This window comes from Mustela putorius, unplaced genomic scaffold (genome assembly GCF_011764305.1).
Source record: "Mustela putorius furo isolate JIRA1106 unplaced genomic scaffold, ASM1176430v1.1 tig00003893_pilon_pilon_pilon, whole genome shotgun sequence".
Lineage (NCBI taxonomy): Eukaryota > Metazoa > Chordata > Mammalia > Carnivora > Mustelidae > Mustela > Mustela putorius.
The window spans coordinates 209,173-223,153 of NW_025422042.1; positions in this window are offsets into that span (position 1 = coordinate 209,173).

Genomic DNA, 13,981 nt, shown 5'->3' on the forward strand with positions numbered 1-13,981 from the left:
TAACAATAACCCTGACATTCAATGTGAACCTGACCCTAACTCTAACCCTAAACGTAACCCTGACCCTGACACTAACACAGGCCCTGACCCGAAACCTAATGCTAAACCTAACGCTAAAACTAACCCCTAACATTATAACTGACACTGACCCTAACCCGGTCTAACCCTAACCCTCAACCTACCTAGTCCTAACCCTAACCCCACTTTAACAATAATCCTGACCCTCTACCTGACCCTGATCATAACCCTATCTCTGAACTTGCCTATGTCAGAACTTAACCTTAAACCTGACCCTGGCCTTGACCTTAACACTGACCCTACCCTGAATGTACACCTAACTATGACCCTATCCATGATCCTGAACAGAATCGTAACCCTAAAGCTAACCCTGATTCTGAACCTACTCATAAAACAGATCCTAAACATAAAGCTGACCTTACCATAAGCATGAACCTAACCCTGACCCTGACCCTAACCCTGACCCTAAACCTGTCCCAAACCTAACCCTGACCCTGACATGAACCTTGCCCCCAAACCAAAACTTGAACCTGACCCTAAATCTGACCATGACCCTGAACCTGAACCTAAACCTAACAGTCAACCTAACACTGACCCTGACACTGACTCTGAGCATTACGCTAACCGTGACCCTACTGTGAGCCTGACCCTAAAGCTAACCATGAACCTAACCCTAACCCTGACCCCTACCCTAAGCCTTACGCTAACCCTGACCCCAAAGTCATCTAACCCTTACCCTGACCCTACATCTTTTTAGCCCTAACCCTAAAACTAAGCTGGTCTAAACCCAGCTCTGTTCCCTCCATCAGGGACAACAGCTGCACCCAGGCCTCCTAGGGTCTGGGAGGAGGCTGTATGCGGGTCACTGGATGGGCACTGCATTGAGTGGAGTGTGAGTCTTGAGCAGCTTGGGGACCGGCGGCTCAGGGAGCTCTGGTGGAGCAGGAAGTTCGGTAAGGAGCCCCCAGGCAGTGGTGACCTCACTTCCCTGACGACAGAGCCCATTGCAATTGGAACCCACGTATCACGGCACCCCATAACAGAGAAAAACCCCTGTGCAGATCATTTCTAGTCACATCCTAAAGGAAGCGACATGTTCTTCTACTGTACTGAAGCCCAGAGGATACAGGGAGAAGTGAGCTCACCCGCCAGACACGTCCCCTCCCTGGCAGGTCATATCAGGTTTCTCCAACGCCGCAGGCCCTTTGGCTAATAAAATCAAAAGGTGAAACCAGTGGGCTCAGAGTCAGAGAGTCCCACACCTTCTGATCTATGGGTGTAGCCCAAGGTCTCCTCCCTGTCTCTGAGTGTGTGTGTGTGTGTGTGTGTTTGTGTGTGTGTGTGTGTGCCTCTGGGTGTCTGTGTGTCTGTGTGTAAAGAGGTCCTGGCCATGCCATCGTGGATGGAGATGCCTCAAGCAGGATGAGCTGATGAGGGGTTAGATGTCTGGTGGGTAAGTCATGTTCACACCCAGTTTAAGGCTGCTTAAGTGGGATCGGTTGTAGGGCCTACACCGTTCTGCCCAGGGTTTATCCTGAGACCCTGAATGGATGGGTCCATGACACAGGAGCAGGGCTAACCCTAAAAGTAACCACTAACCCTGAACCTGACACTGACTGTGCTCCTGCCCCAAACCCTAACCCAAGCCCTGACCCTGACTCTGACCCTGACCCTGACTGTGATCCTTACATGAACCCAAAACAAAACCTAAGCCTGGCAAGGACCCTGATGTGGACCCTGAACCTAAAACTAACTCTGACATTACCATAAATATGACTAATACCTAACCATAACCCAGACCCTAACCCTAATCCTAACCCTGATGCTGATCTAACCCTGACCCTAACACTAACTCTGACACTGAATGTGAACCTGAACCTAACTCTAACCCTGACCGTAACCCTGACCCTGACACAAACACATGCCCTGACCTGAAACCTAACGCTGAACCTAACCCTAAAACTAACCCCTAACATTATCCCTGACACTGACCCTAACCCGGTCTAACCATAACCCTCAACCTACCTCTAACCCTAACCCTAACCCCACTTTAACAATTATCCTGACCTTCTCCCTGACCCTGATCATAACCCTAACTCTGAACTTTGCCTACGTCAGAACTTAACCTTAAAACTGACCCTGGCCTTGACCTTAACACTGACCCTAACCCTGACTGTAAACCTAACTCTGACCCAATCCGTGATCCTGAACAGATTAGTAACCCTAAAGCTAACCCTGATCCTGAACTTACTCATGAAACAGAACCTAAACATAAAGCTGACCTTACCATAACCATGAACCTAACGCAGACCCTGACCCTAACCCTGACACTAAACCTGTCCCAAACCTAACCCTGACCTGACATGACCTTGCCCCCAAACCAAAACTTGAACCTGACCCTAAAACTGACCATGACCCTGAACCTGACCCTAAACCTAACCATCAGCATAACACTGACCCTGATCCTGACTCTGACCGTAACGCTAACCCTGAACCTACTGTGATCCTGACCCTAAACCTAACCATGAAACTAACCCTAACCCTGACCCCACCCTAAACCTTACGCTAACCCTGACCCCAAAGACGTCTAACCCTAACCCTGAGGATAAGTCATTCTTAACCCTAACACTAAGCTGGTCTAAACCCAGCTCTGTTCCCTCCAGCGGGGACAACAGCTGCAACCTGGCCTCCCAGGGGCTGGGGGAGGCTGTATGGGGGTCACTGGATTGGCACTGCATTGAGTGGAGTGTGAGCCTTGAGCAGCTTGGGGACCGGCGGCTCAGGGAGCTCTGGTGGAGCAGGAAGTTCGGTAAGGTGCCCCCAGGCAGTGGTGACCTCACTTCTTAGACTACAGAGCCCAACGGAATTGGAACCCATGTATACAGGCACGACATTACAGAGAAAACCGCCATGCCCAGCTCATTTCTAGGCAAATCCTAAAGGAAGTTCTCTGCTGTACTAAAGCCGAGAGGATGCATGGAAAAGAGAGCTCACCCGCCAGACACGTGCCCTCCCTGGCAAGTCATATCAGGTTTCCCTAACGCCGCAGGCCCTTTGGCTAATAAAATTAAACGGTGACACCAGGGGGCTCAGAGTCAGAGAGTCCCACACATCTTATTCAATTGTGTAGCCCTAGGTCTCCTCCCCGTCTCTGTGTGAGTGTGTGTGTGTGTGCGAGTGCCTCTGGGTGTCTGTGTGTCTGTGTGTAAAGAGGACCTTGCCATGCCATCGTGGGTGGAGATGCCCCATGCAGTATCAGGCTGATGAGGGTTTAGATATCTGGTGGGCAAGTCATGTTCACACCCCAGTTTAAGGCTGGTTAAGTGGGATTGGGTGTAGGGTCTACACCTTTCTGCCCAGGGTTTATCCTGAGACCCTGAACGGATGGGTCCATGACCCAGGAGTGGGGCTAACCCTAACAGTAACCACTATCCCTGACCCTGACCCTGACACTGACCGTGAGCCTGCCCAAAAACCTGACCCAAGCCCTGACCCTGACCCCGAACCTGACCCTGACTGTGATCCTGACCTGAACACTAAACCTAAACCTAAGCCTGACACTGAACCTGATGTGGACCGTGAACCTAAACCTAACTCTGACATTACCGTAACCATGACTCAAACCTAACCAGGACCCTGACCCTGACCCTAATCCTAACCCTGACGCTGACTTAACCCGGACACTAACCCTACCCCTGACCGTGACAGTGTGCTTGACCCTAACCCTAAACCTAATGGTAACTCTAACCATGACCCTAATAAGGACCCTGAACCATGAACCTAACCCTGACCCTGACCCTAAGCCTGACACTAAACCTGTCCCAAACCTAACCCTGACATGAACCTTGCCCCCACACCAAAACGTGAACTTGACCCTAAACCTGACCATGACCCTGAACCTGACCCTAAACCTAACCGTCACCCTAACCCTGACCCTGACCCTGACTCTGAGCGTAACGCTAACCCTGACACTACTGTGAGCCTCACCCTAAACCTAAGCATGAAACTAACCCTAACCCTGACCCGTACCCTAAGTGTTACATAACCCTGAACCCAACGATGTCTATCCCTAACCCTGATCCTAAGTCATTCTTAACCCTAACCCTAACAGTAACCTGGTCAAATCCCAGCTGTGTTCCCTCCAGCGGTGACAAAAGCTGCACCCAGGCCGCCCAGGGGCGGGGGGAGGCTGTATGGGGTGACTGGATGGGCACTGCATTGAGTGGAGTGTGAGCCTTGAGCAGCTTGGGGACCGGCGGCTTAGGGAACTCTGGTGAAGCAGGAAGTTCGGTAAGGAACCCCCAGGCAGTGGTGACCTCACTTCCCTGATGACAGAGCCCAACGGAATTGGAACCCACATATCCTGGCACCCCATTACAGAGAAAACCGCCATGCCCAGCTCATTTCTAGGCACATGCTAAAGGAAGCAAAATGTTCTTCTGCTGTACTGAAGCCAAGAGGATGCAGGGAGAAGAGAGCTGGCCCGTTAGACAGGTCCCCTCCCTGGCAGGTCATATCAGGTTTCCCCAACGCCTCAGGCCCTTGGCTAATAAAATCAAAAGGTCACACAGGGGGCTCAGAGTCAGAGAGTCCACACCTTCTGATCAACCGGTGTAGCCCTAGGTCTACTCCCCGTCTCTCTCTCTGTGAGTGTGTGTGTGTGTGTGTGTGTGTGTGTGTGTGTGTGCGCGCGGCTCTGGGTGTCTGTGTGTCTGTGTGTAAAGAGGACCTGGCCATGCCATCATGGGTGGAGATGCCCCAAGCAGGATCAGGCTGATGAGGGGTTAGATGTCTGGTGGGCAAGTCATGTTCACAGCCCAGTTTAAGGCTTGTTAAGTGGGATCAGGTGTAGGGTCTAAACCCTTCTGCCCAGGGTTTATACTGAGACCCTGAAGGGATGGGTCTATGACCCAGAAGAGGGGCTAACCCTAACAGTAACCACTAACGCTGATCCTGACACTGACTGTGAGCCTGCCCCAAACCCAAACCCAATCCCTGACCCTGACCCTGACCCTGACACTGGCTGTGATGCTGACCAGAAACCTAAACCTAAACCTAAGCCTGTCACTGACCCTGATGTGGACCCTGAACCTAAAACTAACTCTGACATTACCGTAACTATGACTCATACCTAAACATGACACTGACCCTGACCCTGATCCTAACCCTGACGCTGACCTAACACTCACCCTAACCGTAACCCTGACTGTGACTGTGATCCTGTCCCTAACCCTAAAACCTAATGGTAACTCTAACCATGACCCTAATAAGGAACCTGAACCTAAACCTAACACTGACCCTGACCCTAACAATAACCCCTACCCTAAACCAAAACCTAACCCAGACCTTATGCTGTCTAACCCTACACTACCATAACCCTACTTCTAACTCCAAACGTAACCCCAATTAGAAAACCTAACTCCAAAACCTAATGTGACACTGAACCGAACATTGACCCTAAACCAAAGCCTGACCCTAAACCTGACCCTGGCCATGACCTTCACCTGACCCTGACACTGACCCTAATCCTAACCATGACACTAACACTGACCACTACATAACCCTGTCCCAGAACCAAATGTGGACTTTAAACCAAAACCTGAACATGACACTAAACCTGAACTGGCACTAAACTTCACCCTACCTTGACCCAGACCATGACGATAAAGTAACCCTGACCCTAACAGTGACTTCGACCCTGAACTGAACACTAACCCTGACCCTGATTGTGAGCCTGAACCTAACTCTGACCCTAAATGTAACCCTAACCCTACACAAACACGGGCCCTCCCCCGAATCCTATCTCTGAACCTAACCCTAACACTAACCCCTAACCCTACCACGGACCCTGACCCTAACAAGTTCTAACCCTAACCGTCAACCTATCGCTAACCCTAACACTAACCCTAAACTTTAACAATAACCCTGACCCTATACCTGACTATGTTCATAACCCTAACCCTGAACTTTGCCTATACCAGACGCTGATCATAAACCTGGCCGAGAACTTTACCTATACCAGACCGTGACCCTAAACCTGACCCTGGCCCTGACCCTAAACCTGACCATGACCCTAACAATGACCACTATATAAGCCTGTCCCTTATCCGAATCTGGACTTTAAACCAATACCTGAACCTTACCGTAAACCTGACACTGGCCCTAGACTTCACCCTGACCCTGACCCAGATAAAGACCATAAACCTAACCCTGACCCTAACAGTGACACGGACCCTGACCCTAACACTAACCCTGACACTGAATGGGAGCCTGACCAGAACTCTAACCCTAACCGTAACCCTGACCCTGACACTAACACGGGCCCTGACCCGAAACCTAACGTTGAACCTAAACCTAAAACTAACACCTAACAATATCCCTGACACTGACCCTAACCCGGTCTAACCCTTACCCTCAACCTACCTCTAACCATAACCGTAAGGACACTTTAACAATAAACCTCACCCTCTCCCTGACCTTGATCATAACCCTAACTCTGAACTTTGCCTATGTCAGACCTTAACCTTAAACCTGACCCTGGCCTTGACCTTAACACTGACCCTAACCCTGACTGTAAACCTAACTCTCACCCAATCCGTGATCCTGAGAGAATCTTAACACTAAAGCTAACCCTGATCCTGAACCTACACATAATACAGAACCTAAACATAAAGCTGACCATACCATAACCATGAACCTAACCCTGACTCAGACCCTAACCGTGACACTAAAACGGTCCCAAACCTAACCCTGACCCTGACATGAACCTTGCCCCCAAACCAAAACATGAACCTGACCCTACATCTGACCATAACCCTTAACCTGACCTTAAACCTAACCGTCACCCTAACACTGACCCTGACCCTGACTCTGACCATAACACTAACCCTTATCCTACTGTGAGCATGTCCCTAAACCTAACCATGAACGTAAACCTAACCGTGACCCCTACCCTAAGGCATCCGCTAACCCTGATGCCAACAATGTCTAACCCTAACCCTGACCCTAAATATTTCGAAACCCTAACACTAACACTAACCTACTCTAATCCCAGCTCCGATCCCTCAGCGGGGACAACAGCTGCACCCAGGCCTCCCAGGGGCAGGGAGAGGCTGTATGTGGGTCATTGGATGGGCACTGCATTGAGTGGATTGTGAGCCCTGAGCAGCTTGGGGACCGGCGGCTCAGGGAGCTCTGGTGCAGCAGGAAGTGTGGTAAGGAGCCCCCAGGCAGTGGTGACCTCACTTCCCTGAAGACAGAGCCCAACGGAATTGGAACCCACGTATCCAGGCACCCCATTACAGAGAAAACCCGCCTGCCCAGCTCATTTCTAGTCACATCCTAAAGGAAGCGACATGTTCATCTGCTGTATTGAAGCCTAGAGGATGCAGGGAGAAGAGAGCTGGCCCTCCAGACATGTCCCATACGTGGCAGGTCATATCAGGTTTCCCCAACGCCTCAGGCCCTTTGTCTAATAAAATCAAAACGGGACCCCAGGGGGCTCAGAGACAGAGCGTCACACACCGTCTGATCGACCGGTGTAGCCCTAGGTCTCCTCCCCGTCTCTGTGTGTGCGTGCGTGTGTGCCTCTGGGTGTCTGTGTGTCTGTGTGTAAAGAGGACCTGGCCATGCCATCGTGGGTGGAGATGCCCCAAGCAGGATCAGGCTGATTAGGGGTTAGATGTCTGGTGGGCAAGTCATGTTCACACCCAAGTTTAAGGCTGGTTAAGTGGGATCGGGTATAGGGTCTACATCCTTCTGCCCAGGGTTTATCCTGTGACCCTGAAGGGATGGGCCCATGACCCAGGAGCGGGGCTAACACTAACAGTAAGCACTAACCCTGACCCTGACACTGACTGTGAGCCTGCACCAAACCCTCACCGAAGCCCTGACCATGACCCTGACCCTGAACCTGACTGTGATCCTGACCTGAACCCCAAACCTAAACCTAAGCCTGACACTGACCCTAATGAGGACCCTGAACCTAAACCTAACTCTGACATTACTGTAATCATGACTCATACCTAACCATGACCCTGACCCTGACCCTAATCCTATCCGTGACGGTGACCTAATCCGGGACCACAGCCTAACCCTACCCCTGACCGTGACTGTGAGCCTGACGCTAATCCTAAACCTAAAGATAACTCTAACCATGACCCTCTATGGACCCTGAACCTAATCCTAACGATGACCCTGACCCTAACACTAACCCCTACCCTAAACCAAACCCTAACCCTGACCTTCCGCTGTCTATCCCTAACCCTAACCATAACCCTACTTCTAACTCTCACACAAACCCCAATCCCAAAACCTACTGCAAAACCTAACTGTGACACTGAACCGAACATTAACCCTAAACCAAAGCCTGACGCTAAATCTGACCCTGGCCCTGAACTTCACCTGGCCCTGACCTTAATCCTAACCATGACACTAACACTGACCAGTACATAACCCTGTCCCTGACCCGAATGTGGACTTTAAACCAATACCTGAACCTGACCCTAAACCGGACACTGGTGCTAAACTTCACACTGACTCTGACCCAGACCATGACCATAAACCTAACTCTGACCCTAACAGTGACCCCGACCCTGACCTGAACACTAAACCGGACCCTGACTGTGAGCCTGACCCTAACTCTAACCCTAAATGTAACCCAGACCGTGACACTAACACAGGCCGTACCCCGAATCCTATCACTGAACCTAACCCTAACACTAACCCCTAACCCTACCACGGACCCTGACCCTAACACGTTCTAACCCTAACAGTCAACGTAACGCTAACCCTAACACTAACTCTAAACTTTAACAATAACCCTGACCCCTACCTGAGTATGATCATAACCCTACCCCTGAACTTTGCCTATACCAGACCCTGACCCTAAACCTGACTCTGGCCCTGACCCTAAACCTAACCATTATTCTAACACTTAACACTACATAACCCTGTCCCTGACCCGAATGTGGACTTTAAACCAATATCTGATTTTGACCGTAAAGCTGTCACTGGCCCTAGTCTTCACCATGACCCTGACCCAGCCAAAGACCATAAACCTTACCCTGACCCTAACAGTGACGCTGAAGCTGACCCTAACACTAACCCTGACACTGAATGGGAGCCTGACCCTAACTCTAACCCAACTGTAACCATGACCCTGACACTAACACGGGCCCTGACCAGAAACCTAATGCTGAACCTAACCCTAAAACTAACCCCTAACATTATCCCTGACACTGACCCTAACTCGGTCTAACCCTAACCCTCAAACTACCTCTAACCCTAAGCCTAACCCCACTTTAACAATAATCCTGACCCTCTCCCTGACCCTGATCATAACCCTAACTGTGAACTTTGCCTATGTCAGAACTTAACCTTAAACCTGACCCTGGCCTTGACCTTAACACTGACCCTAACCCTGACTGTAAACCTAACTCTGACCCAATCCGTGATTCTGAACATAATCGTAACCCTAAAGCTAACCCTGATCCTGAACCTACTCATAAAACAGAACCTAAACATAAAGCAGACCTAACCCTAACCCTGACACTAAAACGGTCCCAAACCTAACCCTGACCCTGACATGAACCTTGCCCCAAAACCAAAACTTGAACCTGACCCGAAACCTGAGCATGACCCTGAACCTGACCCTAAACGTAACCGTCAAACTAACACGGACCCTGACCCTGACTCTGAGCGAAACTCTAACCCTGACCCTACTGTGAGCCTGACCCTAAACCTAACCATGAACCTAACCCTAAACCTGACCCCTACCCCAAGCCTTACGCTAACCCTGACCCCAACGACATCTATTCCTAACCCAAACCCTAAGTTGTTCTTAACACTAACCCTAAGAGTAACTTGGTCTAAACCCAGCTGTGTTCCCTCCAGCGGGGACAACAGCTGCACCCAGCCCTCCAGGGGCATGGGGAGGCTGTATGGGGGTAACTGGATGGGCACTGCATTGAGTGGAGTGTGAGCCTTGAGCTGCTTGGAGACCGGCAGCTTAGGGAGCTCTGGTGAAGCAGGAAGTTCAGTAAGGAACCCCCAGGCAGTGGTGACCTCACTTCCCTGAAGACAGAGCCCAACGGAATTGGAACCCACGTATCCAGGCACCCCATTACAGAGAAAACGGCTGTGCCCAGCTCATTTCTAGGCACATCCTAAAGGAAGCGACATGTTCTTCTGCTGTACTGAAGCCCAGAGGATGCAGGGAGAAGAGAGCTCGCCCGCCAGATACGTCCAATCCCTGGCAGGTCATATCAGGTTTTCCCAACGACTCAGGCCCTTTGGCTAATAAAATAAAGGGAACACCAGGGGGCTCAGAGTAAGACAGTCCACACCTTCTGATCAACCGGTGTATCCCTAGGTCTCCTCCTCGTCTCTCTCTCTGTGAGTGTGTGTGTGTGTGTGTGTGTGTGTGTGTGTGTGCGCGCGGCTCTGGGTGTCTGTGTCTCTGTGTGTATAGAGGACCTGGCCATGCCATCGTGGGTGGAGATGCCCCAAGCAGGATCAGGCTGATGAGGGGTTAGATGTCTGGTGGGCAAGTCATGTTCACACCCCAGTTTAAGGCTGGTTAAGTGGGATGGGGTGTAAGGTCTACACCCTTCTGCCCAGGGTTTATTTTGAGACCCTGAAGGGATGGGTCAATGACAACTAACAGTAACAGTAACACTAAAAGAAACCACTAACCCTGACCCTGACACTGACTTTGAGCCTGCCCCAAACCCTCACCCAAGCCCTGACCATGACCCTGACCCTGAACCTGACTGTGATCCTGACCTGAAACGTAAACCTAAACCTAAGCCGGACACTGACCCTGATGTGGACCCTGAACCTAAACCTATCTCTGACATTACCGTAAACATTACTCATACCTAACCATGACCCTGACCCTAACCCTATTCCTAACCCTGACGCTGACCTAACCCTGACCCTAACCCTAACCCTACTGTGACTGTGAACATGACGCTAACCCTAAACCTAAACGTAACTCTAACCATGACCCTCTACAGACCCTGAACCTAAACCTAATGCTGACCCTGACCCTAACACTAATCCCTACCCTAAACCAAACCCTAACCCTGACCTTACGCTATCCCTAACCCTAACCATAACCCTACTACTAACTCTAACCGTAACCCGAATCCCAAACCCTACCACCAAAACCTAACTGTGACACTGAGCCTTACGCTAACCCTGACCCAACGACGTCTAACCCTAACCCTCTGCCTGTGTTCCGTCCACTTGTGATCTTTCCTTTTCAAATAAATAATGAATAAATTCTTAACAAAAATAGAATGACTCTACTTTTAAATAATAGCTTAAAAGGGGCACCTGGGTGGCTCAGTGGGTTAAAAAGACTTGTAGACCAGTGGATTAGAGTGCCCAGATATGGACCATCAACTCTATGGTCAAAAAATCTTTGACAAAGCAGAGAAAATTACACAGTGGAAAAAAGACAGCCTCTTCAATCAATGGTGCTGGAAAATTTGGACAGCTATGTATGGAAGAATGACACTCAACCATTCTCTTATACCATACATAAAGATAAATTCGAAATGGACAAACGACCTCAACGTGAGGCAGGAATCTATCAAAATCCTATAGGAGAACATAGGCAGTAAACTCTTGGACACTGGCCACAGCAAATTCTTTCAAGACATGTCCCCAAAGACAAAGGAAACAGAAGCAAAAATGAACTTTTGGGACTTCATCAAGATCAAAAGTTTCTGCACAGCAAAGGAAACCGTCAACAAAATGAAGAGACAACCCACGGAATGGGAGAAGATTTTCACAAATGACATTACAGATAAAGGGCTGATATCCAAGATCTATAAAGAACTCCTCAAACTCAACACACACAAAACAGATAATCATGTCAAAAAATGGGCAGAAGACATGAAGAGACACTTCTCCAAAGAAGACATACAAATGGCAAACAGATGCATGAGAAAATGTTCATCATCATTAGCCATCAGGGAGATTCAAATCAAAAGCACATTGGGATACCACCTTACACAGTTAGAATGGCCAAAATTAAGAAGGCAATAAACAACAAGTGTTGGAGAGGATGTGGAGAATGGGGAACCCTCTTACACTATTGGTGAGAATGCCAGTTCTTGCAGCTACTTTGGGATACAGTGTGGAGACTCCTTAAGAAATTAAAATTGACCCTGCAATTGCACTACTGAGTATTTACCCCTAAGATACAGATGCAGTGAAAAGAAGGGACATCTGTACCCTAATGTTTATAGCAGCAATGGCCACAGTCATTAAACTTTGGAAAGAACCAAGATGACCTTCAATGGATGAACGGATAAAGAAGATATGATCCATTTTTACAATGGAGTATTATGCTTCCTTCTGAAAGGAAGGATACCCAACTTTTGTATCAACATGGACGGGACTGGAGGAGATAATCCTGAGTGGAATAATTCAAGCAGAGATTGTCAATTTTCATATGGTTTCACTTAATTGTGGAGCATAAAGAATAACACAGAACACTGGGTGATCAAGAGGAGAAGTGAGTGGGGGGAAATTGGAGGGGGAGACAAACCATGAGAGACTCTGAGAAACAAACTGAGAGTTTTGAGGGGAGGGTTGGGTAAGCCTGTTAATGGGAGTTATGGAGGGCACATATTGCATGGAGCACTGGGTGTGGTGCATAAACAGTGAATTTTGGAACCCTGAAAAAAATAAAATAAAAATGACAACAACTCCTTTTCCCAACATGTGGTAGGAGTCCCCCAAATGATTGGAAGCAGCCTCCATTAGAGATCAATCCACTGCATGTTGAAGGTCCTCCCACTTCAAAAAGACCAAGAAATATCCAATCCCAAAACAAAGTAAGGGCTAGCTCCACCTCATGGAATACCACCTGCTCTCCCTTAGATAGTGTGCTGTTGCTTTAATAAACTTGCCTTCTGCTTTCACTTGGGCATTGATCTCTAATTCTCACGGGCCAACAATAAAAGTAATGATGGTTTACCATAACAATTCATAGAAAAGGAGGTACAGGGAAATTGAATGAAAGGGAATAATAAAGTAGGTACATAAGTCAATCTTCCTTGTAAAAAAATTAACCTGAAAGTGCGTTACTGCCACCTCTCTCCTGTTTGATATGATAAAGAATGACCACGATACATGAATTATAGTTCGGGATTTTGAAAAGCATAATAGCTTTATACCAACACTTGAGCTTTATTTATTTATTTATTTATTTATTTATTGCTAACAAGATAGCTCGATTTGATATGCGGTTCCTGACAACCAACCTCAGAAGTAATTCCATCTTCATGAGAAGTCATAAAGAACCACAAACCAAACCTCAAAATAGATTCAAAGAGAAAATACTCTTAAAAAAATTTCCCTTCCTGGGGCACCCGAGTGGCTCAGTGAGTTTGGCTCACTGGGCCTTTGCGTTCGGCTCAGGTCATGATCCTAGGGTCCTGGGATTGAGCCCCATGCCTGGCTCCCTGCTCAGCAGGGAGCCTGCTTCCACTTCTCTCTCTGCCTGCTCTCTGCCTACTTGTGATCTCTGTCTGTCAAATAAATAAATAAAATCTTTTAAAAAAATTTCCCTTGGGCACCTGGCTGGCAGAGTGAGTTAAAGCCTCTGCCTTCGGCTCAGGTCATGATTCCAGGGTCCTGGGATCGAGCCCCACATCAGGCTCACTCCTCAGCAGGGAGCTTGTTTCTTCCTCTCTCTCTGCCTGCCTCTCTTCCTACTTGTGATCTCTATCAAATTAATAAATACAATCTTTAAAACTAAAATTTCCCTTCCTATCAGAAGCAGACCAAACCACTAACAAATTCCCCAGAAAGCTTCATCTAAAAGGTTGTACTTTCCTCAGTCACCCAGCAGGACCTTCTTCTCTGGGCCTGGTATTTCTTCAATGGCCTATTCCAGAGAATAAGACACTAAACTACCGAGCGCTAAGGGCCTCAGAACCACGAA